At 41.2% G+C, this 19512-nt stretch overlaps 1 protein-coding gene across 5 annotated transcripts in view; it reads right to left on the reverse strand.

The window, feature by feature from the left end:
• The window catches only part of ADD2 (adducin 2), a 150834-nt gene extending 131840 nt beyond the window's left edge, over window positions 1-18994 (reverse strand). For all 5 annotated transcript variants that reach the window (XR_003941997.1, XR_003941996.1, XR_003941995.1 and 2 more), the window contains exon 1: window positions 18829-18994. The gene's annotated coding sequence lies outside the window, so the exon portion shown is untranslated. The remainder of the gene's footprint in view (window positions 1-18828) is intronic.
• Window positions 18995-19512: the final 518 nt, after the last annotated feature.

Genomic DNA, 19512 nt, shown 5'->3' on the forward strand with positions numbered 1-19512 from the left:
CTGCTCCCATCGCAGTGCCGTAAATCTGTAAATAAAATTTGCAAAGGAAAGAAAAGCAATTTTTGGTTAAAGCTAAAGTTACTAATGTGATAATGAACCAATGTGGTATCTGAAGATTTGATGTACAGGTCTGTAAAGAGTTTTCTATACTCCTTAATGCTTCTAACTGAGGAATGTTTGTGTACAGTGAGTCTATGTGCAGTGTGACCATAATAACATCTGACATGTCACCTTCAAACTCATATAACAAATTAAGCATGTGTCCCGAGTCTCTCACGTAAGATCAATTTAAGGAATCATGAGATGGAGAAAAAAGTTGACAAAAATGGATAATGGTTTGAGAATTGAGCCTTTTCCAGATACAATTGGTCTCCCAGGCGGATTAGTAACAGATTTGTGGATCTTCAGTAGAGTATAAATTGTAGGTATAACAGGATGTTTGACGACCGGAAAATCTTTTTCTTTGTCTGTAAGAAACCCTCTTGATTATGCTAAAGAGATGACCTCTTCAATATCACATTTAATAGAGATGGTGGGATCTGTATCTAGGAATGTGTAGCATAGGCTATCGTCTAAATGTTTCTTCAGCTCTGACACATAATCTGCTCTATCTTGTATGACAATTCCTCCGCCTTTTATCAGCTGGTTTGATTACTATATCATGACTCTTAGATAGAGCTTCCTCTGCTTCCCTTTCAACATTTGATAAATTATAGTACCTTTGTTTCTTCTTTTTCTCGAGGAGCAAGATGTTGCGTTGTACGCACTCCATAAAGGTGTGAATCAGTGGATCTGTGATGCCTGGGGGTATCCATTTGGAGGGTTTCTTCACCACAGAAATGTCAGTGGCTGTTGTATTCTTTGAAAAGGATTGAATAATTTGTAATTTTCTTGAGAATTTGAATAAATGAATCTTGGTTTGAAAAGAATTGTATTTGGCAGTAGGTACAAAAGGCAATCCTTTTCGGAATACTTTGCGCTGGAGATCAGATAAATTGTAATGTGATAAATTATATATAGGAATATCTACTTACAGCTGTGTTTGCGAAAATTGGATTGTTGATGGTAATGCAATGAGGGAAACCTGCCTTGCATTCTCCTCGAAAAGGGTCTGCCTCTCTCTCTCTCTCCCTCTGAAGGGAAGCTTGTTCCAAGGTGGTCTCTGGGGTGGTGATTGTTCTTGTGTCCAATCTATACTGAGGGGATATGGATCCCATATGCTGCCTAAAAAAGACCTGGTAGGAGCAATTGTAGGGAGGAGGGAAATGGGACTAGTCAAAGGTGAGTTATAGGAGTCTCCAGAATCACTCCTAATATGTTTTCTTACCCTCGTGGGTGTTTTACCATTAGCAGATGCACGGTCAGTCACTGGAGTAGAGTCTCTATAGAGTCTTCTGCTCAAGGTGCACAGTGCTCCTACCAGGTGCTGTGGAGGACTTGCAGCGTTCTGCATATCCTCACAGCTGCATCCGGGGTGACTCCCAAATCCACCCCGACCTTCCCAGGGCCTTCGCCACAGTTACCCAGGGCTTTCGCTCCACCTACCCAGAGCTACCAGGTACTTCTTAGCCAGGATCAGGTGACCCTCAGGGGGAGGAATGCTGGCTTCGGCCTAACCCCTGGTAAGCCTTTTCTTGGTTGAGAGGTGCCCAGCTCTCCCACCGGTTGCCTTCTCAGGTGCCGTGGAGGACTTGCAGCTCATCTGCATATCCTCGGAGCCTTCGCCAGAGTGACTCCCAGGTCCGTTCCGATCCACTCGGGGCCTCTGCTCAAGGTGCCGCGCGCCGTTAGGCGCGCGAAAGCTTTCCTTCTAATAAGTTCTGGGAGAAGAGGATATTTCTCTGGTAAGTGAACAAATTTTGCTTGTGCTTTCGGAACTTGAAGATTGGGGTTTAAAGGAGGAACTGTAAGTTAGTGATAGGCTGATATCCTTAATACTTTAGCAAGTTTTAAATTACGGAAAAACTCAAAAAACACTAAGATGGAGTCAGCAGTCCAGCAGCAAGAGGGGTGCTATCCAGTCTTTTGCACTGAGTGTCACATGTATGATTATCTCCCAATTGGTGAGGTGTCATATGTGTGTGCCCGATGCAAAGAGCTCCTAGCTCTCAGAGAACGTGTCCGTTCCCTTGAGGCTAGAGTAGCAGACTTGATGGAGCTGAGGGAGACAGAGAGGTACATAGAGGAGACCTACAGGGATGTTGTAGAGAAGTCCCACCTCCAGTCAGGTAGCCCCTGTGCTACCTTGGAGGAGGGAGGTCTAGAAGGAGAGCATCACCCTGGTGAAGTAGGAAGTACTCCTGTAGCCAGGACCTGCCCACCAGGGGATGTATTATCCTTTCGCACCGAGGATATATCTCCAAATGTTGCCCGGGAGGGAAAGGTTAGGACAGCTGTTGTACTTGGTGATTCGATCATTAGGCATATAGATAGCTGGGTGGCTGGTGGACGTGAGGATCGCCTGGTGACTTGCCTGCCTGGTGCGAAGGTGGCGGACCTCACGTGTCACCTAGATAGGATTCTAGATAGTGCTGGGGAGGAGTCCGCTGTCTTGGTACATGTGGGTACCAATGACATAGGAAAATGTGGGAGAGAGGTTCTGGAAGCAAAATTTAGGCTCTTAGGTAGAAAGCTGAAATCCAGATCCTCCAGGGTAGCATTTTCTGAAATGCTACCTGTGCCACGCGCAGGGCCCAAGAGACAGGCAGAGCTCCAGAGTCTCAATGCGTGGATGAGACGATGGTGCAGGGAGGAGGGCTTTAGAATTGTTAGGAACTGGGCAACATTCTGGGGAAGGGGGAGCCTATTCCGAAAGGATGGGCTCCATCTTAACCAGAGTGGGACCAGGCTGCTGGCATCGGCGTTTAAGAAGGAGATAGAGCAGCTTTTAAACTAGAAATGGGGGGAAGGCCGACAGTCGCTCAAAAGAGCATGGTTCGGGATAAGGTATCTTTCAAAGATATCACCATAACAGGGAAGATAGAGTATCCTGATAGTGAGGTTGCAAAAGAGATTGTAGTAGATCGGGTATCTTTAAATAACAATAAAAATCAGACAAAAGATTGCCAATTAATACTGTCAAGTACTAAGCATGATGTACTTAGGAACAACAAACATAGTTTGAAATGTCTATATGCGAATGCCAGGAGCCTAAGAAATAAGATGGGGGAGTTAGAATATATTGCACTAAATGAAAAATTAGATATAATAGGCATCTCTGAGACCTGGTGGAAGGAGGATAACCAGTGGGACACTGTCATACCGGGGTACAAATTATATCGTAGTGATAGGGTGAATCGGATTGGTGGAGGGGTAGCATTGTATATTAACGAGAGCCTTGAATCAAATAGATTGAAAATTCTGCAGGAAGCAAAACACTCCTTGGAATCACTGTGGATTGAAATTCCATGTGCAAAGGGGAAAAGGATAGTGATAGGAGTGTACTACCGTCCGCCTGGCCAGGACGAACAGACGGATGCGGAAATGTTAAAGGAAATCAGGGACGCAAACAAACTGGGCAACACAATAATAATGGGGGATTTCAATTACCCGCATATAGACTGGGGTAATGTAACATCTGTACACGCAAGGGACATAAGATTTCTTGATGAAATCAAGGACAGCTTCATGGAACAGCTAGTTCAGGAGCCGACAAGAGAAGGAAAAATACTAGACTTAGTCCTTAGTGGTGCTCATGATCTAGTGCAGGGGGTAACGATACGAGGGCCGCTTGATAACAGTGATCATAATATGATCGGTTTTTGATATTGGCATTGAAGGAAGTGAAACTAGGAAATCAAGTACGCTAGCGTTTAACTATAGAAAGGGTGATTACGACAAAATGAGAAAAATGGTGAAAAAAAGACTGAAAGGAGCAGCTCGCAGAGTAAAAAACTTGCATCAGGCGTGGATGCTGTTTAAAAACACCATCCTGGAGGTTCAGGACAAATATATTCCACGTATTAGAAAAAAGGGAAAAAAGACTAAACGTCAGCCGGCGTGGCTAAACAGTAAGATAAAGGAAATCATTAGAGCCAAAAAACAATCCTTCAGAAAGTGGAGAAGAGAACCAACTGAAAGTAACAGGATAGATCATAAGGAATGCCAAGCCAAATGCAAAGCGGAGATAAGGAGGGCAAAAAAGGACTTTGAGAAGAAATTAGCGTTGGAAGCAAAAATACATAGTAAAAACTTTTTTAGATACATTAAAAGCAGGAAACCGGCCAAAGAGTCGGTTGGGCCGCTGGACGAAAATGGTGTTAAAGGGGCGATCAAGGAGGACAAAGCCGTAGCGGAGAAATTAAATGAATTCTTTGCTTCGGTCTTCACCGAGGAGGATTTGGGGGGGACACCGGTGCCGGAAAGAATATTTGAAGCGGGGGAGTCGGAGAAACTAAACAAATTCTCTGTAACCTTGGAGGATGTAATGGGTCAGTTCAGCAAGCTGAAGAGTAGTAAATCACCGGGACCTGATGGTATTCATCCCAGAGTATTAATAGAACTAAAAAATGAACTTGCGGAGCTACTGTTAGAAATATGCAATCTGTCCCTAAAATCGAGTGTAATACCGGAAGACTGGAGGGTAGCCAATGTTACTCCGATTTTTAAGAAAGGTTCCAGAGGAGATCCGGGAAATTATAGACCGGTGAGTCTGACGTCGGTGCCGGGCAAGATGGTGGAGGCTATTATTAAGAATAAAATTGCAGAGCATATACAAAAACATGGACTGATGAGACAAAGTCAGCACGGATTTAGTGAAGGGAAGTCTTGCCTCACCAATCTAATGCATTTTTTTGAGGGGGTAAGCAAACATGTGGACAATGGGGAGCCGGTTGATATTGTATATCTGGATTTTCAGAAGGCGTTTGACAAAGTGCCGCACGAAAGACTCCTGAAGAAATTGCAGAGTCATGGAATCGGAGGTAGGGTATTATTATGGATTAAGAACTGGTTGAAAGATAGGAAGCAGAGAGTAGGATTGCGTGGCCAGTATTCTCAGTGGAGGAGGGTAGTTAGTGGGGTCCCGCAGGGGTCTGTGCTGGGTCCGTTGCTTTTTAATGTATTTATAAATGACCTAGAGATGGGAATAACTAGTGAGGTAATTAAATTCGCCGATGACACAAAATTATTCAGGGTCGTCAAGTCGCAGGAGGAATGTGAACGATTACAGGAGGACCTTGCGAGACTGGGAGAATGGGCGTGCAAGTGGCAGATGAAGTTCAATGTTGACAAGTGCAAAGTGATGCATGTGGGTAAGAGGAACCCGAATTATAGCTACGTCTTGCAAGGTTCCGCGTTAGGAGTTACGGATCAAGAAAGGGATCTGGGTGTCGTCGTCGATGATACGCTGAAACCTTCTGCTCAGTGTGCTGCTGCGGCTAGGAAAGCGAATAGAATGTTGGGTGTTATTAAGAAGGGTATGGAGTCCAGGTGTGCGGATGTTATAATGCCGTTGTATCGCTCCATGGTGCGACCGCACCTGGAGTATTGTGTTCAGTACTGGTCTCCGTATCTCAAAAAAGATATAGTAGAATTGGAAAAGGTACAGCGAAGGGCGACGAAAATGATAGTGGGGATGGGACGACTTTCCTATGAAGAGAGGCTGAGAAGGCTAGGGCTTTTCAGCTTGGAGAAGAGACGGCTGAGGGGAGATATGATAGAAGTGTATAAAATAATGAGTGGAATGGATCGGGTGGATGTGAAGCGACTGTTCACGCTATCCAAAATACTAGGACTAGAGGGCATGAGTTGAAGCTACAGTGTGGTAAATTTAAAACGAATCGGAGAAAATTTTTCTTCACCCAACGTGTAATTAGACTCTGGAATTCATTGCCGGAGAACGTGGTACGGGCGGTTAGCTTGACGGAGTTTAAAAAGGGGTTAGATAGATTCCTAAAGGACAAGTCCATAGACCGCTATTAAATGGACTTGGAATAATTTCGCATTTTTAGGTATAACTTGTCTGGAATGTTTTTACGTTTGGGGAGCGTGCCAGGTGCCCTTGACCTGGATTGGCCACTGTCGGTGACAGGATGCTGGGCTAGATGGACCTTTGGTCTTTCCCAGTATGGCACTACTTATGTACTTATGTACTTATGTACTTAATTGCTCTTTTTCTGTTTAGTATTTATTCTAGCACAGCTGTAAGGGTAAATGTTATCTTTTTTTTATAGTCTATCTCATCCCTTCTGAGTGTATTATCTTTAATGTTTCTTATGTCTAAAATTGTCAATTCGTTTATTCATGTCTGTCAACATCATTTCAAAATTTGGGTCACCCTCTTTTAGTACCCATAATTTATCACCTACCATAGGCCGCGATTCTTCACTTTTCTTTTTTGCAGTCTCAGCTAATAAAATCATCAAATCTAAAGAGCATTTATTTAAAATAGCTGTCCATTGGTTCAAGAAGATTTGGTTATCAAAAACATGGTAGGGTTTTTTTTAATTCTCAGTCTCCTAGGAATCATCTTAGCACAACAATAACTTATCGATGCTATAAAATGAGAATCAAAGCGAACAATATCCTTTTTGATTCATACAACATCAGTCCACAAGTCTGCAACAGACGATGCTGCATACGAGTATGTATCTTCATCATTTGGTAACTGCATGTCCAATAGTCGTTAAAGTCTCTCTGCTGTAAAACTCAGCACATTTTCCCACGGTTGGAATGCCATTACTGAACCTAGCCATGAGACCGAAACACTTTAGAACACTGTTTCTCAAGTACTCCAAAGTCAAAATAATTTTAACAAGTATCCCCAAGCTCCGATCAGGAGATATTTAAAAAAGGACATTCCAAAAACAGACATATTCTAATCATGAAATAGAAACTAAAATTACTTTTTCTACCTTTGGTTATTTTTCTAATTGTATTGGTCCAAAACTTGTTTCTACATTCCTCCATCTTTTCTTATCTCTTCTGTCATTTTCCTCTCTCCTCCTTTTCCTTTCAACTTTCTTCAACTTACTTTTCTGCCTCTCTGTCCAGATTTAATTCATTCTTACTTGCCAGTCTTTAATTTCTCGCTTTTTACTGTGTCTACCTACAGCTTTCCATCTCTTTCCCTCACCCTGGCTCTCCTATTCCCCGTCCTTGTATTCCCCAGTCTTTCACTAACGCTATCCTCTTCCCTCTTCCATTCAGCATCTTCCTTCTGTCTTCCCCCTTCCATCAAGCATTTCGCCTCCATCTCCCTCCATCCAGTGTTTCCCCTCTATCTCCCCCTATCCTTCCATCCAGCGGTAAATGCTGATTGTATGGCTAGGTACATAACAGCACATTTGTCTATTTGACATTAATTCTCGAGGACTACTCTATATTTGTTATTCCTGCATACTATGGTCTTACTTTTCCTGCACACTATTGTCTTTTCTTATTTTTATTCTCATTACCTATTTTTGAGCAGTAAGTCCATGTCAGTGATAGAAGGCTGCAAATGGCGTGACCATATTACACCCTTCCTGCAAAAAGTACACTATCTATCAGTCCTTACAGGATTAAATTTGAGAGGTGTGGTAGCAGTGTTAGTCCACTCTTAAAGGTTATCAATAGAAATCAAACAAAATAAAACATGGAAAAGAAAATAAGATGATACCTTTTTTATTGGACATAACTTAATACATTTCTTGATTAGCTTTCGAAGGTTGCCCTTCTTCCTCAGATCGGAAATTTAAAACTCCATGTTTGATTTTCAAGGTCCTCAGACAAAATGGGCCAGAATATCTAAAGAATAAGCCCTCTACACATCCTCTAAGGTCCTGTCAAGGAGCATCACTATCTGTACCCTTCTCAAAAGAACTTGCACAATGTCATAGCTGCCAGCGAGTCTTCTGAGAAGTAGCCCAAAACCTTAGCACTTACTCTCAGAGGGGCTACGTCTAACTTGTCTACTTCTACTTCAGGAAGCAGGTGAAAAGCTAGCTCTTCTCCCATGCCTTTAAGACATGTGGAGACTGACTATCCACTGACTCTGCACCTGGACTACCTTGCTGCATACCGTGTAACTTAGATCAGTTCCTCATATCTTATTCAACTGTACATATAATTTGCCTTCAGTTTAGCCACCCATCTGGTTATACCACTTAATTTTGTACTACTCATCTTGTCCCCATCTATATATCTCAATTGCTCTTGTCCCCTTAGCTATATAAATAAGATGTTTCATTAGCATTACCAGCAAAAAAAAAAAGTGGGAACCACAAAGCAAACAAGCCAAAAATCCAAAGAAAAGCTCTTTGACAGTTCACGCATAGGATTAATTCATACATGGGACTCGACACGGGCTGTATTTCGGCACAACTGCCTTCTTCAGGAGTTCACAGAGCACTACAAGACAATAATAAAATAATACAGACACAACTATAAGTTAAATGACCATGTACCCAAACTATATAAAAATACGTCATATATTCATATGATAATTAAAACAACTGAATATAAACGATTGTAAGTTCAATACGTATAGAAAAAGGTGAAATTAAAACATATAAAATAAAGATTAAAATATTTGATCGATGTGTTAAGAGTAATAAAAGAAGTGAAATTATTAAAAAATATATATCATGTAACCAGCCAAGTGCATGAAAAACCTACTAATGCAATGCTCAAATCCTACTCAGAACTACAGAGCTTAGTCGGAGATAAAACCCTATAAGAACAGCATAAAAATATAAATGTGGGTCTCAGTAAGCATACAGTCACACTCCCAAGACATGCCACCCCAAAGCACCGAGGGAAAAGGGGAATATTCCATCCATCCAAAAACTGAAGCACCATCAAAATACACACCATCGGGTCAGGCACAGTCTATAAATATATTAAATAAACTACTTAAAATGAGCCTATATCTGGCACTAATAGGAGACTCAATGATGCTCTAAGCAAGCATTTATAGTGTGTTTGCCATCAAAACCATTAATTGTCAAATAAGAAGACTCTGTGATATTCTAGCAAGCATTTACAGCGTTTTTGCTGCTACAACCATTAACAATCAAATAAGACAATGTATAACATGCTAATTACCTACATTAAACATGGTGACCCATATGAACTGCTTTAAAAAACATCTATTTATAATAGTAACTCATGACTGCAATGCCACACTAGTCAAATGAAATCAGAAATGCCAGTGAGTCAGCACCAAAGCTCCATCCAGTAGTAGGCCATGCCTACTGATGACAGAGTAAAAATATCCATTCCATGATGTTAACCCATAAACGTACCAGTGAGAGCTGCCTTTGTGAGCACTAAATGACCCATGGTGGCACCTTGAAATAAGCACAAGTCTATCGCTAATAAAACTTAATATGCTGATGAGTATTTCTAGCACTTACAAAGCTATATCTGCTCACATTTAAAGCATGCAAGGATGGAATAAATGAACATATAATAAAAATTGGAACAATTATATGGCAACCTATATGAACTACTTTAAAAACACGTAATATGTAGCTAAAACTCTGCTTGCTATAGTGCCACTCAAATGCAGCTCAACAATATTTCTATAAAATCAAAAGCTCAAAATGACTAGACACTAGAGCTTCATTTAACAATACATCTGTGATAGTGATGTCATAAGTGGAAAAAAAAAAGGAGGAAATCCCTTGCATGATGGCCAATACGAAGAGCTCACTTTATAGACAATCAATGATCTAGGGTTTAGACCTAAGGGTTTAAAAAAGGTCTGGACGGCTTCCTAAAGGAAGAGTCCATAGACCACTATTAAATTGACTTAGGGAAAATCCACTGCAATTTCTGGGATAAGCAGCATAAAATGTATTGAACTTTTTCGGGATCTTGCCAGGTATTTGTGACCTGGATTGTCCACTGTTGGAAGCAGGATGCTGGGCTTGATGGACCTTTGGTCTGTCTCAGTGTGGCAATACTTATGTACTAATGAAATAAAGATAGGGCACATTCATAATCAGAGTCAAGCAAATAAACCGAAAAGGTATGGAAGAGCACCAGTATGACCACTTAAAAACAACTCAAACTGACACTAATATGAGCAAATGAAAATCCAAATCTGAAAAGTAAAAATGTATAACTGCATGACAACGCTAAAATAATAGTAAATAATAAAGTCCTACTTGTATATAAATAATCATTAGATAAGGGTCATATATCGTACAGTGATCGTTTTCATACCATAATAAGCAGAAAATATTCATTTTATTATTCAAAATTTCTGGTCTATTATCATAACCACTTTTTGCTCATGTAGAATCATTTGTTATATCAATTTTTTACTCTCAAAGGGTTCAGTTGAATTGTCTATGTAACTCTCTAATAAAATTATATCTGAAACAAAATTATTTACTGCCCCCATTAGGTCCCGAAGCGCCTTCCAGATAGTATTCAATGTAACCTCTACGGGAGCCAAAAACTCCAAGTTGATTTCTCATGGGTGTTTAGGAGTGGTTCCGCTGATTCGGGTTCTGCTGTAAACGTCCTCCATTTCAGCATATACCTCTAACTCACTCCTCCACTCCTTTGGACAAGGTGGTTGAATAATTCGGGAGCGATGGAGTTGTTTTTTCCAGGGCCAAGAGCATTGACGCTCCTTCGCCGGCACTAATCAAAGGACTCGCCAACCCTTTCATCTGTGGGCAGTTTGTCGCGCAGCGGTCCCGCACTTGCTGCTCAGGGGATAAAACACTGGCCATCAGCAGCTGACCGCCGGTTGTCCCCTTCCTCTCAGTTAAGGTAACTGCAATTGCAGAGAGGAAATTTATGTAAAGAAGAAACTTCAGAGGGCAGCTGGGCCGTTGGGCATACGAACTTCAGGTCACCATCTTACCACTCTCCCAGTTTGGGACACTCTTTGTCTGGTTTCTCCTCAGAGGCCTGTCTGATATGGGTAACCCTTCAGCATAGCTCTCTAAGTAATTGAAACACACAAAGCCCCTCCACCTCTACAAGGTGGTGTCCCTTTGGAGGGGGTTATGATAATAGACCAGAAATTTTGAATAATAAAATGAATATTATTATAGATGATTAATATCGAGATTATTGTTTTTCCCAGAGTTGCAGGTATGACTCCTAAAGTTTTCCTCAGAAATATTTCCTCAAATTATTACTTTAAAAGGAGTGAAGCCTGTGAAAACTGGGATTACTTTAATCAGTGGAATTTGAATTAGAGACTTAAGTATATGTATTGTTAAATAACTTCTGGTTTTTAAAAGAGAAAGAATGTAATCAGATGTATTATTCCTAACTAATATTGGACAATAAGTATGTTTTTCAATGAAATGATTTGACTATACACCGTATTGGACTTGAAGAAGCCAACCAGATGATCAATGTGGAATAATGAATTAGACGAGTAATATCTGGGGATAATCAGGTTAATACCACATTTTTTTTCCGTTTACTGTTTAATTGATCTTATCTTGTTTCACTCTCCCTATTTAGTGGTTTAAGGAAGAGAATAGAATTACCTGACTGAAATAATTCCTACATATTACTTTCTCTGTATTTCCAGCAAGTTGTTTTATCGCTTGTAAACATTTAAATGGTTATAAATAAAAAATTTAATAAATAAAAAAAGCAGAAAATTCAAATTTTATGCAAAAACTAATAAAATTATGAAAATGGAACAAGGTCTAATTCTATATTCAAACCATGTGGTATGACCATATTCAAATCAACGATGAATCGTTCAGCACAGAGAAGTAAAAGATCCAAATCACCACCCCACCATCTAGGTACAAGTCTAAACAGTACAAAAAAAGATGTATGTCCTGCCTGTATCCAATGGGAAACCAAAGATGCAGCCTATGACATCAACAGGCATGGCTTATCGCTGGATGAAGTTTTGGCGCCAACATTCAGTGTGCGCCAGTGCTTCAATATTGTGTTTTCAATTGCTAGAGACAGGCAGGTTCCCTGGAGTCCTGAAGAATGTGCCTGTCCCTCACTATTGAAAATGTGATAGTGAAGCAACACCCCCCACTGGCAGCACTGTAGGTGGAGGACACCCGCTCATCTTAGAGGGAACAGTTATGCCCACTTGGGCGCACAAATACTAGTATTTATTTATTTATGACATTTATATCCCACGTTATCTCAAATAGGATTCAAGTTCAATGTGGCCACAATATAACAAAAGTAGACCTGACAAGGCATTCTGATTACATACACACACACACACAAACAAATACATACACACACACACGCATGGGAACATGGGATCCCAAATATTTCGTGCAGAGGGTCAATTCAAAACAGTGAGATGACTGCAGTTTACTGAGGAAGGGGACATCAAGCGTTTAAGAAAAGAGGAGGGAACATGTATAGACCAGGTTTTCCAGAGGGACAGAAGATACAGAGTGTTAGGGTTAGTATTACTCTTTCTAGATTTTTGGGAAGTTGCCAATCCTGTTATACCCCAATCTCTGCCTTCCCTTGCATTTGGTCCCAGGGAGGGGGATGGAATATGTGTATGTGGTGTTCACTTCCCTCTCTCTTTCTTTCTTTCCTTCTTACTCAGCCCTTCCCTTCTATTTTTCTTTAATGATTTCTACATCATTTTGTCTTGGACTCCATGTGACCTTCCATTCACTAGTGGCATGCTTCTTAAGCAGTTTTATTGCAACAGTGGTTATGTCATCTTATGGAGGTTCCCCATCTGCTGGCATGGTAGGAATCCCAATAGCAATGTGGCATTATCCATCCTGGTGGGATTAGCAGGCCATGTGACATAGGAATTTTTATTGGGCCACCTGCCAATAATGCACCAGCCATGAAGATCCCCCAAAGATGATGTGAATACCCTGGCGATCCCTCTGCAGACTACACATAAGCACCATCTGGGCTGTAGCAGCTCAACTACTACTACTACTACCACTAATCATTTCTATAGCGCTACTAGACATACGCAGCGCTGTACACATTATATGCAGGTACTTTCTTTGTCCCTAGAGGGCTCACAATCTCAACTGTTGAAAATGTATTTTATGCCATGAAACTTCTGACCAGGTCACGGGATGTTCAATTTTTAAAACTGAAAACAGGTGAGCAACTAGCCATATTTGGTAATCCCTGATCTACAATGGTATTTAAGGTTATTTTTACTTAAAAACAAACACATTTTTACACACAGTAGACAGATAAAATGAATACTGTAACTAGATATCGTAACTGTACACATAGATCTGATAAGTCTGTGGGTGCTGAGCATACTCAATATTCAGCAAGCTTCTACATTATGTCCAGGGAGGGGGGATTTTTTTATTGTGTTTGTTACTCCCAATCATTTTGAAATGTTATGGCCGATGACTCTACATTATAGATAATGACATATTCCATATTTTTCTCTCTCTATATATATATATATATGGAATATGTCATTATCTATAATGTAGAGTCATCGGCCATAACATTTCAAAATGATTGGGAGTAACAAACACAATTTAAAAAAATATATATATATAAGGTAATTTCATAACAGAGAACCTAATAAAAATTTCCAAAAGATAAAAAAGGGACCTATTTCATAAAAGCTAAGAGAGGTGTTTATGCAGAGGGCATAAAAGAAGGCACAATCATTTGGTGTATCTGCTTTTTACTTGTGTATATAGATACACATTTTATAAGCATCCTTGTCAGGACATGCCAAAAAAACTTTATAAAATTACCCTCATAGGTTGTGCTGGTGGGAAAATGAAGTCCACTCACGGACAACTATGCATATATATTTTATAAAAGATTCTACAATACTAAGCTTTTTATAAAATACATTTAATGTTGCTGAAGATATATATTTGGTGTTACACACAAGAAAAATGGTTATTTTATAAATGTAAATGAACACAAAAAGAGTAGCATCATAGTGAGTACATGTGCAAGAGACGCTAAATACACATATACTTCAATTTTATAAACAGCTATGACATATTGAAGTAGCACATTTTATAAACTGCACACACAGTGGTCTGCAGTTAGGGAACCTTCCTCCAAGCCCCAGGTCCCAAAGACAAGTTAGTCAGTGATTATGTGTAATATTGAGCAGGTGTAAATGCCAGCAGGTAAAAGTTGAACGGGATACATGCATTGCTATTAAACAATACAAAATATATGTATACTGCAAAGGATGGCCTAGACATTCCCAGAATACACTCCCTTTCTGTAAGGAGCCATCCCGGTGTTTACCATCTGTACATCTAATTAGCACTGTTTGTGATAATGAGGTGTTGAGCATAAGGGTAGTTGAAGGAAAAACCCTACAAGAAACCAGGGGCCAAATGCTTAGAACACTGTTGTTAGAGCCGATTAGTGAAGGAATAGCGCTGGCATTAATCTGCGCAAAATGCTCAGAGGGCTTTAGCGCAGGAAACCACGTGCGTGCCAAAGATGGCCACAAATTGTATTTAAATTTAGTCAAATGAATATTAATGAGGTCATATGTTATTCCTTCCCAATGCTCTGAGAACAGCGCATAAACCAGCCCTGCTCTTACTGTTGGAAATCTACTGCCAGCTTGGAGCTGGCATTGGAGGTTTTGAAGAGAGAAGTTCTTTTGAACTGCAGTTTAAAATCTGCGTTTTGATTTCTTTTTAAAGTGGGAAGGAAGTCCGTGCAAGCCTATAAGCACCGTTACTGAGAAAGAAATGTGTGCAAGTCTGAGCAAGCCTGAAAGTGAAAGCATACATTGACACCTGTTTTCCGTCTTAAATATAAGCATTTCAAGTGAAAAAATTTTTGAAAAGCTTATATTTAAAAGGCGCAGAGGAATGGCACCGATGTGTGTTTCACTTCAGGGTTTGTCTTCTTCATTTGCATAAGAGCTGGGTTTACTGCAACACTCTTGTGCGCATGTACCAGGCATGTAACTCCCCCCTTACTTTCAGTCTCACAGCACACATATGATTTGAATGTCATTAGCTTTAAGCACTGGAGGGCTATTTTTCTGTGCTGTTCCTATGGTATGGGGCGGGTGCTGTTTGCTTTAGCACCGGAGCTTTGAATATTGGGGACCAGGTAAACAAGGATTGGTCAAGCAACTCTGGGAGCCAATAAATCCCCAAAGCAGTCTTGCCCTTTAAAAACTAGGGGAGGGGGCACCCTAGTGGGATACTGAACCTCTAGAATGGTAGGATTATTAACCCACCCTGAGGTCCACTGTGCACCAATCACGGCCAGGAAGAGACGAGCCTACATATCTCAACTGGGGGTATAACTTTCTACTAAAGATAGTTAAGGGTGGTAGAAGCAGCCTCTCTCATTTATGACAGCTATACAGAAACTTGGGCCTAGAGACTGAAAGACAAACCTGGTGGACTTAAGACAGTTTGGTACAGCTCAAGGAAAGGACCAAAAGACAAGAAACTGAGATGATGACACAGTGCTAAAACAAGACTCTTATTCAAAGAGGTGAAAACAGTGAATACATCTTTTCTTTAGATGTTTTTCTCAGTATAAAACAGTCATGGGGTGAATGATAACAACATTGGGTTGAGGTTTTTACTATCCTAAGGTTGAGGCTGTTAAAGGCTGGGCTACAACTGTTTAGAACTTAGCCAGCCAGTCTTTTCTTGTGCACTGATGAACTGCTGAAACCCCGAATAGCTGGCAGCAGCAGGTGGACCAGTGTGAGAAAACAAAACACTGCAAGCACAGGAGCCAACTTTTCAGAATTATTAGGGGTACTAAGCCCAATGGAAATAAACCCCTCCCTAGACACATACAAGGAATTCTCTCTATATTGGCGGTGCTCAAGCACCCACAGAGTTGGCTCCTATGACTGAAAGGGAGGTTGCTGCCCAGCCTTAGTGGACTACTGATTGAAGCCAGGGCTGTATTTCCCCTTCATTTGGACTTTTGATATTTTGAGAAGAGTTTGGGGCTGAAAAGGATTGAGAGGAAGATGCACAGAACTCCATCGCTGTTCCTACCGGCTGAATACCGAGTCGGAATTACCCACCAATGTTCAACACTAATAGCATGCAAATTATATGCACGCTGTTAGTATTCAACATTGGTCAGTAAAGGAGTCTGAATATTCCTGGCACATGCCCACAAGAGCTGTGTGGTAGGCACAGCTCTTCTTGTGTGTATATCCAATGATGCTTGGACCCCTTCCAACCCCAACTTAAAAAAATTCCCAGTGGTCCAGTGGACCCCTCCTGACCCCCACAACTTAAAAAAAAATCCTGGGGGTCCAGTGGACCCCTCCCAAACCCCCTCCCAGGGGTCTGGTGGACTCCTCCTAAAAACCTCCTAATTACCCTAGTGGTCCTGCAGACCCACCCACCCGACCTCATGACCCCCCCCCCCCAAAAAAAAAACCAAATACCTTGGTGGTTCAGCAGGCTCACCAATGCCTACTTCCTCCTGCCTCTGGGTCCATCCTCATCAAAGTGGTGAGCCCAGCCCTGTGCATCCTAGGAAGCTCCTCCTAGTACATCCTAGGATGTACTGAGCAGGGGCTGAGTGCCACCATTTTGACAAGGGCAGGCCCAGAGGCAGGAGAGAGTAGGAGTTCTCCTACCTCCAACTCAAGGTATGTGGAGGGGTCTGGGGGTGGGATTTCATTAGACTACTAGGGCCAGTGTTCACTAGAGAGGATGGAGGGGGGGGGGGTCAGTTGGCCCGCTGGACCATCAGGATATTTGGGGGGGGGGGAGGTGGGTTGGGGAAGTCTTGGGCTCGGGGAAGGTTGGGGGTAAGGAGCCATGGCATGGCTTTCCTGTCAGTGCCTGAGCTAATTAGTGCTCAGGCACTGACAGGAAAGTTATCATGGAGCTGTTGGTGGTTTCTAGTCCTTAGGGCAGCGTCTTTTTTTGTACACTGTTCCTCTGTACGTTGCACGGAATTGTTATGCGCTCATTAGAATGGGACTTTTGGTCACTGCTTCTGTGCACAGTAAAGCAGTAGCCAAAACCAATGCATTACCTGCAAATAATGTTTCATTTAGACTGGCTAAATGAAACATTGCAAGCCCGGTTTGCTTTGCACATTGGGCCCTAAGAGACTGAACTCACAGCTGAGAAAGCAGGAAAGAAGGGGTAGGAAGGCCCTTTCAGGGCCAACACCCTGGAGTACAAAGACTAAAGAGGAGGCGTTCTCATTCTTTTTCCAATGAATTTATTTGGAATGCTGTAGAATGAATATGTCTCCCTAAGTCAAGGTTGTGTTGGAGCTTGAAATGCTAATACTTAAAAGCCCTAAGAATTTCTGACTAGGGGCATCTTTATACTGTGTTGTAACTGAAATCCCTGGACAGAAACTCTCATTTTTCCTAAGAATGAACCTGTTATTTGAAAAAGAACCATATTTAAAAGAACTGCTCTTATGTGGACCTTGGCTAGTGTAAAAACCTTAAGGAAGGAGGAAAATCCTGGTCAGGGAAGCCCATGCCTTGTGACAAAATATACAGCAGTTCACATGTATAACTTTTATATATATATATATATATATATATATATATATATATATATATATATATATATATATCTGTTCAATTGGCATCTAAGGTTTCTAAAATGCACTGCATAATATCTATGAGCACCAAACATACACCCTAATAATTCACTGGAAATCTGCTCTGCAGGATTAAAAATTTGAAAATCCTCTGGACCACCACCAAAGAAGAAAGAAGATGTCATAAAATAATAATAATAAATAAATAAATAAATAAGAGATGTTTCTCTTTCCAAAAGCAAATCCAAATAAAACTTACAAGCAAGCATGTAATACCCCCCACTGCTAAAATACAGTTAGGGTACTGACAATGCTGCTATCTGATCTCGGCCAAGACGACAAGTGGAATAGGGGAATTCTAGCAACTGTTCTGTACTCACGATTTCATATTTTACATTCAGCAGTGCCTAAAGGGGATTCTCCCATGCAGCTGTGTATGGCTGCCTTGGAACCAGAAGGGTTACCCTAGACCTTTATATGTGCCTGTAATTAAAGGACATGGCTAATGTCTCTAGACCGTTTGTAAAAGGATGATCCACAGGGATGAAGCAAAACCTGAAAATGCACAGCTAACCTACCTTCCTAAAAACCTATTCACTAACCAACAAAATACAAAGGCCCTTGCTTAAAAGAAAATAATTTGCATCAAATATATCTTGCATTTGATTTCACAAATACAATGTAATCAGGCTGCCATTTTTGAAAGGATTAGTTGCAATTACATTCTTGGAATGGTTGATCTGAAACAGCAAATATGGTATATGCACACTGTCAGTTCTCCTTTGAGTAACATTTATACAAAGGCCCTTCTCTCTGATTTCCTTACAGTGATCTATGAGAATAACCGTAAAAAGGAACTTACCTCATTTAAAGCGTGTTGTGTACAATGGTTTTTTTATTTAATATCTGCAGCGATCCAGCAATTTCCACACCAACCCTTTCCATACAATCCACTTCCTCTAAAAAGGTCTCATCTCCTGTCTGCCATGCAGTGCCCCACTTTCTGAAATTACACTCTCCCCCAAAGAGATAAGGAGCCAGTACCCGATAAGGTGTTTTGTATTTTTTTCTCTATTTCTATTATCGCCAGAAGATTAATTCTCGTACTTGCTTTGTATTTAGTGAACACACACAAAATTACCGTAGGTTGCCAATAAAGGACAACTCCCTTAGCACTGCGAGTGCCACCTCGTGCCACCTGGAACTATAGCTACAAGAGCGGGCGTTAGAATCACAGCAATACCCCGCTACACCTGCTCTTTTGCAGTGATAGATAGATATATTAACTTCATATTAACAATTTAAATCTTGCCTTAAAGAAAGCCCGTGCACTGGCCACCTCCTCCAGAAAACCTTACGAAATTCATTGGACAAGAAAATATCACAATGTCCGCAACGTACATGATTCTGTCTGCAATCAGGGAAGATGTTTTTAAAGTACAGTATTTCGGGAAAACAGCAATGGATCCTGATGTGTACCTTTCACCGGCTCTGTTTTACCCCAATCCTTTTATTTATAAATTCTGTTCACCGGTTATTACAACCAGTTCTGCGCGTCCATGGTAGAAGCTCTGTTTCAATCCGATAGATAGGACTGCAGAAAGTCCCGCCTTATCAGACTCTGTCATGCTGCTGAGCTGCCAACAAAAGGCTGCGGCAGACATCTAACTATACTATACCTCCTTTCCTAGCCTGCTGCTCCTCCTCCTCTGGACTAGTCCACTGGCTCCCGATGAGAACAAAAATGCAATCAGCAGGTGCTAAGGGGCCCATGCAGAAAGCCTCACAGCAGCCCGCAATTTACCGTGAATTTACCAAACACAACAAACATTCACAGCATTCTGTAGTCAGAGGAGTATTCCACAGCTCTTTGCTAAATATCACCTTTCCTGTCAGTGCTTGAGTGTTGATTGGCTCAGGCACTGACAGGAAGGGTGATATTGAACAAACAACAAAAAAAAGGCCAACCTACTGCTGGCACCCTGACCCAGCTTTCTGCATGGCTCCTATCCATGTTAGTCTAGTGTCCTCCCTTCCTCTCCCCCAAAACCCTGCCCCAGGTCCCAGACAGTAAAAAAATAAAAA

The sequence above is a fragment of the Microcaecilia unicolor genome, chromosome 4 (genome assembly GCF_901765095.1).
Source record: "Microcaecilia unicolor chromosome 4, aMicUni1.1, whole genome shotgun sequence".
NCBI lineage: Eukaryota > Metazoa > Chordata > Amphibia > Gymnophiona > Siphonopidae > Microcaecilia > Microcaecilia unicolor.